Raw genomic sequence first — 12,446 nt, forward strand, 5'->3', positions numbered from 1 at the left:
GGTACAAAAAAGAGAAGAAAGAAAGGGACAGAAAAACTATCTGAAGAAATGGCTAAAAATTTCCCTAACTTGGGGAAGGAAACAGACATCCAGGTACAGAAAACACAGAAAAAAATCCCAAACAAGATGCACCCAAAGAGATTCACACAAGACATTATCTTTAACTTTTGCCTTTTTAATTATAATCTTAAAGGCAGGAACAAAAGACAACTCATCACATACAAGGGAAACCCCATAAGACTATCAGCTGATTTTTTTTTCAGCAGAAATTTTACAGGCAAGAAGGGAGTAGCAGGATATATTTAAAGTGTTGTAAGGAAAGAAAAAAAAATAGCGTACTGTATCCAGCAAGGTTATCATTCAGAATTGAAGGAAAGATGAAGAGTGTCCCAGACAATCAAAACTTAAAGGAGGAAGGGAGGGGCAAGATGGCGGAAGAGTAAGACGCGGAGATCACCTTCCTCCCCACAGATACATGAGAAATACATCTACACGTGGAACTGCTCCTACAGAACACCCACTGAACGCTGGGAGAAGACGTCAGACCTCCCAAAAGGCAAGAAAATCCCCACGTACTTGGGTAGGGCAAAAGAAAAAAGAAATAACAGAGACAAAAGAATAGGGACGGGACCTGCACCAGTGGGAGGGAGCTGTGAAGGAGGAAAGGTTTCCACACACTAGGAAGCCCCTTCGTGGGCAGAGACTGCGGGTAGCAGAGAGGGGAAGCTTCGGAGCCACGGAGGAGAGCGCACCCACATTGGTGCAGAGGGCAAAGCGGAGATTCCCGCACAGAGGAGCGGTGCCGACCAGCACTCACCAGCCCGAGAGGCTTGTCTGCTCAGCCGCCGGGGCGGGCGGGGCCTGGGAGCTGGGGCTCGGGCTTCGGTGCTAGCCGGGAGGGAGTCCGGGAAAAAGACTGCAGCTGCCAAAGAGGCAAGAGAATTTTTCTTGCCTCTTTGTTTCGCGGCGCGCAAGGAGAGGGGATTCAGAGCGCCGCCTAAACGAGCTCCAGAGACGGGCGTGAGCCACGGCTATCAGCGCGGATCCCACAGCAACAGGGACGCAGAGGGAAAAACGGAGAGATTCCCGCACAGAGGCTCGGCGCCGAGCAGCACTCACCAGCCCGAGAGGCTTGTCTGCTCACCCGCCGGGGCGGGCGGGGGCTGGGAGCTGAGGCGCGGGCTTCGGTCGGATCCCAGGGAGAGGACTGGGGTTGGCTGCGTGAACACAGCCTGAAGGGTCTAGCGCACCACAACTAGCCGGGAGGGTGCACGAGAAAAAGTCTGCAGCTGCCGAAGAGGCAGGAGACTTTTTCTTGCCTCTTTGTTTCGCGGCGCGCAAGGAGAGGGGATTCAGAGCGCCACTTAAACGAACTCCAGAGACGGGCGCGAGCCGCGGCTATCAGCGCGGACCCCAGAGACGGGCATGAGACGCTAAGGCTGCTGCTGCCGCCACCAAACAGCCTGTGGGCGAGCACAGGTCATTCTCCACACCGCCCCTCCCGGGAGCCTGTGCAGCCCGCCACGGCCAGGCTCCCGTAATCCGGGGACAACTTCCCCGGGAGAGCGCACGGCACGCCTCAGGCTGCTGCAACGTCACGCCGGCTTCTGCCGCCGCAGGCTCGCCCCGCCTCCTCCGTACCGCTCCCTCCCCCCGGCCTGACTGAGCCAGAGCCCCCGAATCAGCTGCTCCTTTAACCCCGTTCTGTCTGGGCGGGGAACAGACGCCCTCAGGGGACCTACATGCAGAGGCGGGTCCAAATCCAAAGCTGAACCCCGGGAGCTGTACGAACAAAGAAGAGAAAGGGAAATCTCTCCCAGCAGCCTCAGAAGCAACGGATTAAAGCTCCACAAACAACTTGATGTGCCTGCATCTGTTGAATACCTGAATAGACAACGAATCATCCCAAATTTAGGAGATGGACTTTGGGAGCAGGATATATTAACTTTTCCCCTTTTCCTTTTTTTTGTGAGTGTAGATGTGTATGCTTCTGGATGAGATTTTGTCTGTATAGCTTTGCTCTCACCGTTAGTCCTAGGGTTAGGTCCGTCCGTTTTTTTTTTTTTTTTTTTTTTTGGCTTAAAAATTTTTTTTTCCCTAATAAATGTTTTCTTAATAATTTTTTCCTTATTTTCTATTTTTAAAAAAATTTTTAATAAGTTTTTTCATATTTTTTATTTTAAAAAATTAAAAAATTTTTTTTCTTAATAAATTTTTTCTAAATAATTTTTTTCTTATTTTTAGTATAAAAAATTAATAAATCTATTTTTAAAAATTAAAAAAATTTTTTTTTCTTAATAAATTTACTCAATAATTTTTTTTCTTATTTTTTATTATAATTGCTTTATTTTATTTTATTTTATCCCCTTTTTTTCTTTCTTTCCATTTTTTCTCCCTTTTATTCTGAGCCGTGTGGATGAAAGGCTCTTGGTGTTCCAGCCAGGCATCAGGGCTGTGCCTCTGAGGTGGGAGAGACAACCTCAGGACGCTGGTCCACAAGAGACCTCCCAGCTCCACGTAATACCAAACGGCGAAAATCTCTCACAGATCTCCATCTCAACATCAAGACCCAGCTTCACTCAACGACCAGCAAGCTACAGTGCTGGACACCCTATGCCAAACAACTAGCAAGAGAGGAACACAGCCCCATCCATTAACAGAGAGGCTGCCTAAAATCATAATAAGGCCACAGACACCCCAAAACACACCACCAGACGTGGACGAACCCACCAGAAAGACAACATCCAGCCTCATCCACCAGAACACAGGCACTAGTTCCCTCCACCAGCAAACCTACACAACCCACTGAACCAACCTTAGCCACTGGGGACAGATACCAAAAACAACGGGAACTACGAACCTGCAGCCTGTGAAAAGGAGACCCCAAACACAGTAAGATAAGCAAAATGAGAAGACAGAAAAACACACAGCAGATGAAGGAGCAGGGTCAAAACACACCAGACCTAACAAATGAAGAGGAAATAGGTAGTCTACCTGAAAAAGAATTCAGAATAATGATAGTAAGGATGATCCAAAGTCTTGGAAATAGAATAGACAAAATGCAAGAAACATTTAACAAGGACGTAGAAGAACTAAAGAGGAACCAAGAAACAATGACAAGCACAATAAATGAAATTAAAAATACTCTAGATGGGATCAATAGCAGAATAACTGAGGCAGAAGAACGGATAAGTGACCTGGAAGATAAAATGGTGGAAATAACTACTGCAGAGCAGAATAAAGAAAAAAGAATGAAAAGAACTGAGGACAGTCTCAGAGACCTCTGGGACAACATTAAACGCATCAACATTCGAATTATAGGGGTCCCAGAAGAAGAAGAGAAAAAGAAAGGGACTGAGAAAATATTTGAAGAGATTATAGTTGAAAACTTCCCTAATATGGGAAAGGAAATAGTTAATCAAGTCCTGGAAGCACAGAGAGTCCCATACAGGATAAATCCAAGGAGAAACACACCAAGACACATATTAATCAAACTATCAAAAATTAAATATAAAGAAAACATATTAAAAGCAGCAAGGGAAAAACAACAGATAACACACAAGGGCATCCCCATAAGGTTAACAGATGATCTTTCAGCAGAAACGCTGCAAGCCAGAAGGGAGTGGCAGGATATACTTAAAGTGATGAAGGAGAAAAACCTACAACCAAGATTACTCTACCCAGCAAGGATCTCATTCAGATTTGATGGAGAAATTAAAACCTTTACAGACAAGCAAAAGCTGAGAGAGTTCAGCACCACCAAACCAGCTTTACAACAAATGCTAAAGGAACTTCTCTAGGCAAGAAATACAAGAGAAGGAAAACACCTACGATAACAAACCCAAAACATTTAAGAAAATGGGAATAGGAACATACATATCGATAATTACCTTAAATGTAAATGGATTAAATGCTCCCACCAAAAGACACAGACTGGCTGAATGGATACAAAAACAAGACCCATATATATGCTGTCTACAAGAGACCCACTTCAGACCTAGAGACACATACAGACTGAAAGTGAGGGGATGGAAAAAGATATTCCATGCAAATGGAAATCAAAAGAAAGCTGGAGTAGCAATTCTCATATCAGACAAAATAGACTTTAAAATAAAGACTATTACAAGAGACAAAGAAGGACACTATATAATGATCAAGGGATCCATCCAAGAGGAAGGTATAACAATTGTAAATATTTATGCACCCAACATAGGAGCACCTCAATACATAAGGCAAATACTAACAGCCATAAAAGGGGAAATCGACAGTAACACAATCATAGTAGGGGACTTTAACACCCCACTTTCACCAATGGACAGATCATCCAAAATGAAAATAAATAAGGAAACACAAGCTTTAAATGATACATTAAACAAGATGGACTTAATTGATATTTATAGGACATTCCACCCAAAAACAACAGAATACACATTTTTCTCAAGTGCTCATGGAACATTCTCCAGGATAGATCATATCTTGGGTCACAAATCAAGCCTTGGTAAATTTAAAAAAATTGAAATCGTATCAAGTATCTTTTCCGACCACAACGCTATGAGACTAGATATCAATTACAGGAAAAGATCTGTAAAAAATACAAACACATGGAGGCTACACAATACACTACTTAATAACGAAGTGATCACTGAAGAAATCAAAGGGGAAATCAAAAAATACCTAGAAACAAATGACAATGGAGACACGACGACCCAAAACCTATGGGATGCAGCAAAAGCAGTTCTAAGAGGGAAGTTTATAGCAATACAAGCCTACATCAAGAAACAGGAAACATCTCGAATAAACAACCTAACCTTGCACCTAAAACAATTAGAGAAAGAAGAACAAAAAAACCCCAAAGCTAGCAGAAGGAAAGAAATCATAAAGATCAGATCAGAAATAAATGAAAAAGAAATGAAGGAAACAATAGCAAAAATCAATGAAACTAAAAGCTGGTTCTTTGAGAAGATAAACAAAATTGATAAACCATTAGCCAGACTCATCAAGAGAAAAAAGGAGAAGACTCAAATTAATAGAATTAGAAATGAAAAAGGAGAAGTAACCACTGACACTGCAGAAATACAAACGATCATAAGAGATTACTACAAGCAACTCTATGCTAATAAAATGGACAACCTGGAAGAAATGGACAGATTCTTAGAAATGCACAACCTGCCGAGACTGAACCAGGAAGAAATAGAAAATATGAACAGACCAATCACAAGCACTGAAATTGAAACTGTGATTAAAAATCTTCCAACACACAAAAGCCCAGGACCAGATGGCTTCACAGGCGAATTCTATCAAACATTTAGAGAAGAGCTAACACCTATCCTTCTCAAACTCTTCCAAAATATTGCAGAGGGAGGAACACTCCCCAACTCATTCTACGAGGCCACCATCACCCTGATACCAAAACCAGACAAAGATGTCACAAAGAAAGAAAACTACAGGCCAATATCACTGATGAACATAGATGCAAAAATCCTCAACAAAATACTAGCAAACAGAATCCAACAGCACATTAAAAGGATCATACACCATGATCAAGTGGGGTTTATTCCAGGAATGCAAGGATTCTTCAATATACGCAAATCAATCAACGTGATACATCATATTAACAAATTGAAGGAGAAAAACCATATGATCATCTCAATAGATGCAGAGAAAGCTTTCGACAAAATTCAACACCCATTTATGATAAAAGTCCTGCAGAAAGTAGGCATAGAGGGAACTTTCCTCAACATAATAAAGGCCGTATATGACAAACCCACAGCCAACATTGTCCTCAATGGTGAAAAACTGAAACCATTTCCACTAAGATCAGGAACAAGACAAGGTTGCCCACTCTCACCACTATTATTCAACATAGTTTTGGAAGTGTTAGCCACAGCAATCAGAGACGAAAAAGAAATAAAAGGAATCCAAATCGGAAAAGAAGAAGTAAAGCTGTCACTGTTTGCAGATGACATGATACTATACATAGAGAATCCAAAAGATGCTACCAGAAAACTACTAGAGCTAATCAATGAATTTGGTAAAGTAGCAGGATACAAAATTAATGCACAGAAATCTCTTGCATTCCTGTATACTAATGATGAAAAATCTGAAAGTGAAATTAAGAAAACACTCCCGTTTACCATTGCAACAAAAAGAATAAAATACCTAGGAATAAACCTACCTAAGGAGACAAAAGACCTGTATGCAGAAAATTATAGGACACTGATGAAAGAAATTAAAGATGATACAAATAGATGGAGAGATATACCATGTTCTTGGATTGGAAGAATCAACATTGTGAAAATGACTCTGCTACCCAAAGCAATCTACAGATTCAATGCAATCCCTATCAAACTACCACTGGCATTTTTCACAGAACTAGAACAAAAAATTTCACAATTTGTATGGAAACACAAAAGACCCCGAATAGCCAAAGCAATCTTGAGAACGAAAAATGGAGCTGGAGGAATCAGGCTCCCTGACTTCAGACTATATTACAAAGCTACAGTAATCAAGACAGTTTGGTACTGGCACAAAAACAGAAATATAGATCAATGGAACAGGATAGAAAGCCCAGAGATAAGCCCACGCACATATGGTCACCTTATCTTTGATAAAGGAGGCAAGCATATACAGTGGAGAAAAGACAGCCTCTTCAATAAGTGGTGCTGGGAAAATTGGACAGGTACATGTAAAAGTATGAAATTAGAACACTCCCTAACACCATACACAAAAATAAACTCAAAATGGATTAAAGACCTAAGTGTAAGGCCAGACACTATCAAACTCTTAGAGGAAAACATAGGCAGAACACTGTATGACATAAGTCACAGCAAGATCCTTTTTGACCCAGGTCCTAGAGAAATGGAAATAAAAACACAAATAAACAAATGGGACCTAATGAAACTTAAAAGCTTTTGCACAGCAAAGGAAACCATAAACAAGACCAAAAGACAACCCTCAGAATGGGAGAAAATATTTGCAAATGAAGCAACGGACAAAGGATTAATCTCCAAGATTTACAAGCAGCTCATGCAGCTCAATAACAAAAAAACAAACAACCCAATCCAAAAATGGGCAGAAGACCTAAATAGACATTTCTCCAAAGAAGAGATACAGATTGCCAACAGACACATGAAAGAATGCTCAACATCATTAATCATTAGAGAAATGCAAATCAAAACTACAATGAGGTATCATCTCACACCGGTCAGAATGGCCATCATCAAAAAATCTAGAAACAATAAATGCTGGAGAGGGTGTGGAGAAAAGGGAACACTCTTGCACTGTTGGTGGGAATGTAAATTGATACAGCCACTATGGAGAACAGTATGGAGGTTCCTTAAAAAACTAAAAATAGAACTACCATATGATCCAGCAATCCCACTACTGGGCATATACCCTGAGAAAACCATAATTCAGAAAGAGTCATGTACCAAAATATTCATTGCAGCTCTGTTTACAATAGCCAGGACATGGAAGCAACCTAGGTGTCCATCATCGGATGAATGGATAAAGAAGATGTGGCACATATATACAATGGAATATTACTCAGCCATAAAAAGAAATGAAATGGAGGTGTTTGTAATGAGGTGGATGGAGTTAGAGTCTGTCATACAGAGTGAAGTAAGTCAGAAAGAGAAAAACAAATACAGTATGCTAACACATATATATGGAATCTAAGGGAAAAAAAAAAAAAAAAAAAGAGGTCATGAAGAACCTAGTGGCAAGACGGGAATAAAGACACAGACCTACTAGAGAATGGACTTGAGGATATGGGGAGGGGGAGGGGTGAGATGTGACAGGGTGAGAGAGTGTCATGGACATATATACACTACCAAATGTAAAATAGATAACTAGTGGGAAGCAGCCGCATAGCACAGGGAGATCAGCTCGGTGCTTTGTGACCACCTAGAGGGGTGGGATAGGGAGGGTGGGAGGGAGGGAGATGCAAGAGGGAAGAGATATGGCAACATATGTATATGTGTAACTGATTCACTTTGTTGTAAAGCAGAAGCTAGCACACCATTGTAAAGCAATTATACTTCAATAAAGATGTTTAAAAAAAAAAAAAAAAAAAAAACTTAAAGGAGGACTTTCCAAGATGGTGGAGGAGTAAGAGGACATGGAGTTCATCTCTCCCCACAAACACACCAAGAATACATCTACGAATGGAAAAATTCTCACAGAGCACCTACTGAACACTAGAAGAGGACCTCAGACACCTAAAAGAACAAGAAAGATCCCCATGTAACCAGGTAGGATGAAAGAAAGACAAAGGGAAAAAGAAGAGGAGAGGAAGCAGGATGGGGCCTGCATCCCTGGTGGGGAGCTGAAGGTGAGGAGAAGTTCCCACATCTGGGAAATCCCCTTACCAGTGGGGAGATCAGCTGAGACAGAAGGGGAGTGTTGGGGGCTCAGAAGAGAGACAGCAGCCAGTCTGTGGCAGGCAGAACAGAATAATACCTACACAGATGGTCTGTGCCACAGCCGTGCATGCCCCAGCCTGAGACGTGTGTACACCAGTGCGCATGGGGGCTGGGGGCTGGGGGCTGGAACGTGGGGTTGGAGAGCAGACTGGGAGAGGAGACTTATATTGGCTGTGAGGAGAGAACCTGAAGGGATGGGAGTGAGGGGCTCTGCAACCGGGAATGCTCCTTGAGAAAGCCTGGACCACCACAGAAGCAAAACGCCATTGTCAAGTGATGTGCAAAGGGCAGGGCCACCATTGAAACCTCTCTCCTCATGAGCCAGTCCCTGCCTCCACGAGCACTAGGGAGGGCTCCCACCAGAGTGGGCTCATGCACCCCAGCCATTGCCTCCTCTGCCCTCCCTCCCACCCCACCTGGGAAGCATGCTTGCCCAAATTGCCACCTTACAGGCTCACATGTTCCAATTGCTAGCACCCTCCCACTCCAGCACCCTCCCACCTGGGCAGCCTGCTCACCCAGATCACTGCCTTCGCTCTTTCCTGCATGACGAGCTCATGTGCTCTGGCATCCTCTAGAGCAGACTGTGGTGGGAAGAACACATGCAGAGGTGGGGCTGAAACTACTGCTGAGCCCCAGGGGCTGTGTGACTAAGGAAGAAGAGCTGAAATCTCTCCTTGCAGCTGCATGAACTACAGAGTTTCACCTCCACTGATGACTTCCTAAATTAAGCACCTATGAAACGTCTAAAAGGACAAGTGATCCTGCAGCTGGGACAGGTCTGGCTTTAGCAGCTGTGAGCTTTTGGGCAAGTACAAATGGGGGTTGGGCCAGGCCAGAGTCTGAGCTGCCTCCATAGCTCCCACAGTGGGTCCAGGTGCACAACTACTTCAGTCCTGGGACCTGAGCTCAGTGGATCTGTGCTGATGGCCTGGTGAAAACAACACCTGAGAGACACCAGGGCCAATTGCCAGCATAACCACAGTTAAGGTGGGATTGAGAGCAGTGCCAACAACAGTGTATTTTGTGAGCCCGCACAGTGGACAAAAGGGGACACAACAGAGCACATTCACAGGTGAACAGCTCCAGAGAAGGAATACTCAGTGGCTTCTCTCCCAGTGGGAGTGCTCCAATGCCACCTACCTCACACCACAGATCAGAATCACAGCTAAGAAACAGATCTGGGGGCCTCTACTCCAACAACTAGGGAGCAGAGCCCACCCCTGACAGGGAAGTGACAACCACAGAACAAAGGGGAGGCCCCACTCAATATCCAGGGCAGGCTCAGGTCACCACAACACCAGTCAAACTGTCTATCAAGGGGATAAAGGCACAAGTCTCTGGACCAAACTCACCCACCGGGGGCAGACACCAGAAGCAAGATGAACTACAATCCTGCAGTCTGTGGAAAGGAGACCATAGACCCAGTAAGTTAGACAAAATGAGATGACAAAGAAATATGTTACAGATGAAAGAGCAAGATAAAAACCTACAAGAACAACTAAATGAGGAGGAGAAAGGCAATCTACCTGAAAAAGAATTCAGAGTAATGAGAGTAAAGATGATCCAAGATCTCGGAAAAAGAATTGAGGTGCAGATCAAGAAGATACAAAAAAGGTTTAACAAAGACCTAGGAGAATTAAAGAACAAACAAACAGAGATGAACAATACAATAACTGAAACGAAAAATACAGTAGAAGGAATTAATAGCAAAGTAACTGAGGCAGAAGAACAGATAAGTAAGCTGGAAGACAGAATGGTGGAAATCACTGTGGTGGAACAGAATAAAGAAAAAAGATGAAAAGAAATGAAGACAGTCTCAGAGACCTCTGGGACAACATTTAATGCACCAACATTCAAACTATAGGGGTCGCATATGAAGAAGAAAAAGAGAAAGGGCCTGAGAAATATACTTGAAGAAATTATAGTTGAAAACTTCCCTAACATGGAAAAGGAAATAGTCACCCAAGTCCAGGAAGTGCACAGAGTCCCATCCAGGATAAACCCAAGGAGGAACACATCGAGACACATATTAGTCAGACTAACAAATTTAAATACAAAGAAAAAATATTAAAAGCAGCAAGGGAAAAGAACAAATAACATACAAGGGAATCCCCATAAGGTTAACAGCTGATTTTTCAGCAGAAACTGCAAGCCAAAGGGGTCTGGCATGATATATTTAAAGTGATGAAAGGGAAAAACCTACAACCAAGAATACTGTACCCAGCAAGGCTCTCATTTAGATTTGACAGAGAAATCAAAAGCTTTACAGATAATCAAAAGCTAAAAGAATTCAGGATCACCAAACTAGCTTTACAACAAATGCTAAAGGAACTTCTCTAGGCAAAGGAAAAAAAGAAAAAAAAAAAAAAGAGGTCACAATTAGAAACAAGAAAATCACAAATGGGAAAGCTCACTGGTAAAGGCAAACATACAGTAAAAGCAGGAAATCATCCATACACAAACATGATATCAAAACCAGCAACCATGAGAAGAGTACAAATGCAGGAAAAGGGAACTGCATTTGAAATTAAGAGACAAGCAACTTAAAACAACCTTGTATATACACATAGACTGCTTTATCAAAACCTCATGGGAAATGCAAACCAACAAACTACAATAGATACACATACAAAAAAGAAAAAGCAACCCAAACACAACACTAAAGATGGTCATCAAACCACAAGAGAAAAGAACAAAAGAGGAAGGGAAGAAAAAAGACCTACAAAAACAAACCCAAAACAATTAAGAAAATGGCAATAGGAACATACATATCCATAATTACCTTAAATGTAAATGGACTAAATGCTGTAACCAAAAGACATACACTGGCTGAATGGATACAAAAACAAGAACTGTATGTATGCTGTCTACAAGAGACCCACTTCAAACCTAGGGACACATACAGACTGAAAGTGAGGGGATAGAAAAAGATATTTCATGCAAATGAAAATCAAAAGAAAGCTGGAGTAGCAATACTCATATCAGACAAAATAGACTTTAAAATAAAGACTGTTACAAGAGACAAAGATGGACACCACATAATGATCAAGAGATCAATGCAAGAAGAAGATATGACAATTGTAAATATATATGCACCCAACATAGGAGCACCTCAAAATAGAAGGCAAATACTAAAAACCATAAAAGGGGAAATTGACAGTAACACAATAAGAGTGGGGGACTTTAACACCCCCCTTACGTCAATGGACAGATCATCCAGACAGAAAATTAATAAGGAAAAACAAGCCTTAAATGACACATTAAACCAGATAGAGTTAATTGATATTTATAGGACATTCCATCTGAAAGCAGCAGAATACAGTCTCTTCTCAAGTGCTCATGGAACATTCTCCAGGATAGATCATATCTTGGGTCACAAATCAAGCCTTGATAAATTTAAGAAAACTGAAATCATATCAAGCATCTTTTCCAACCACAACGCTATGAGATTAGAAATCAATTTCAGGAAAAAACTGAAAAAAACTCAAACACATGGGGACTAAACAATATGCTACTAAATAACCAAGAGACCACTGAAGACATCAGAGAGGAAATAAAAAAATACCTAGAGACTAAGGACAATGAAAATACAACAATCCAAAACCTATGGGAATCAATGAAAGCAGTTCTAAGAGGGAAGTATATAGCAATACAATCTTACATCAAGCAACAGAAGAATCTCAGATAAACAACTAACGTTACACCTAAAGCAACTAGAGAAAGAAGAACCAACAAAACCCACAGTTAGTAGAAGGAAAGAAATCATAAGGATCAGAACAGAAATAAATGAAATAGAGATGAAAACAATAGCAAAGATCAATGAAACTAAAAGCTGGTTCTTTGAGAAGATAAACAAAATCGATAAACCTTTAGCCAGACTCATCAAGAACAAAAGGGAGAGGACTCATATCAATAAAAGTAGAAATGAAAAATGAGAAGTTACAATGGACACCACTGAAATATTAGGTTGGCCAAAAAGTTCGTTCAGGTTTTTCCATACCATCTTATGGAAAAACCCAA

Source organism: Eubalaena glacialis, chromosome 14 (assembly GCF_028564815.1).
Source record: "Eubalaena glacialis isolate mEubGla1 chromosome 14, mEubGla1.1.hap2.+ XY, whole genome shotgun sequence".
Classification (NCBI taxonomy): Eukaryota; Metazoa; Chordata; class Mammalia; order Artiodactyla; family Balaenidae; genus Eubalaena; species Eubalaena glacialis.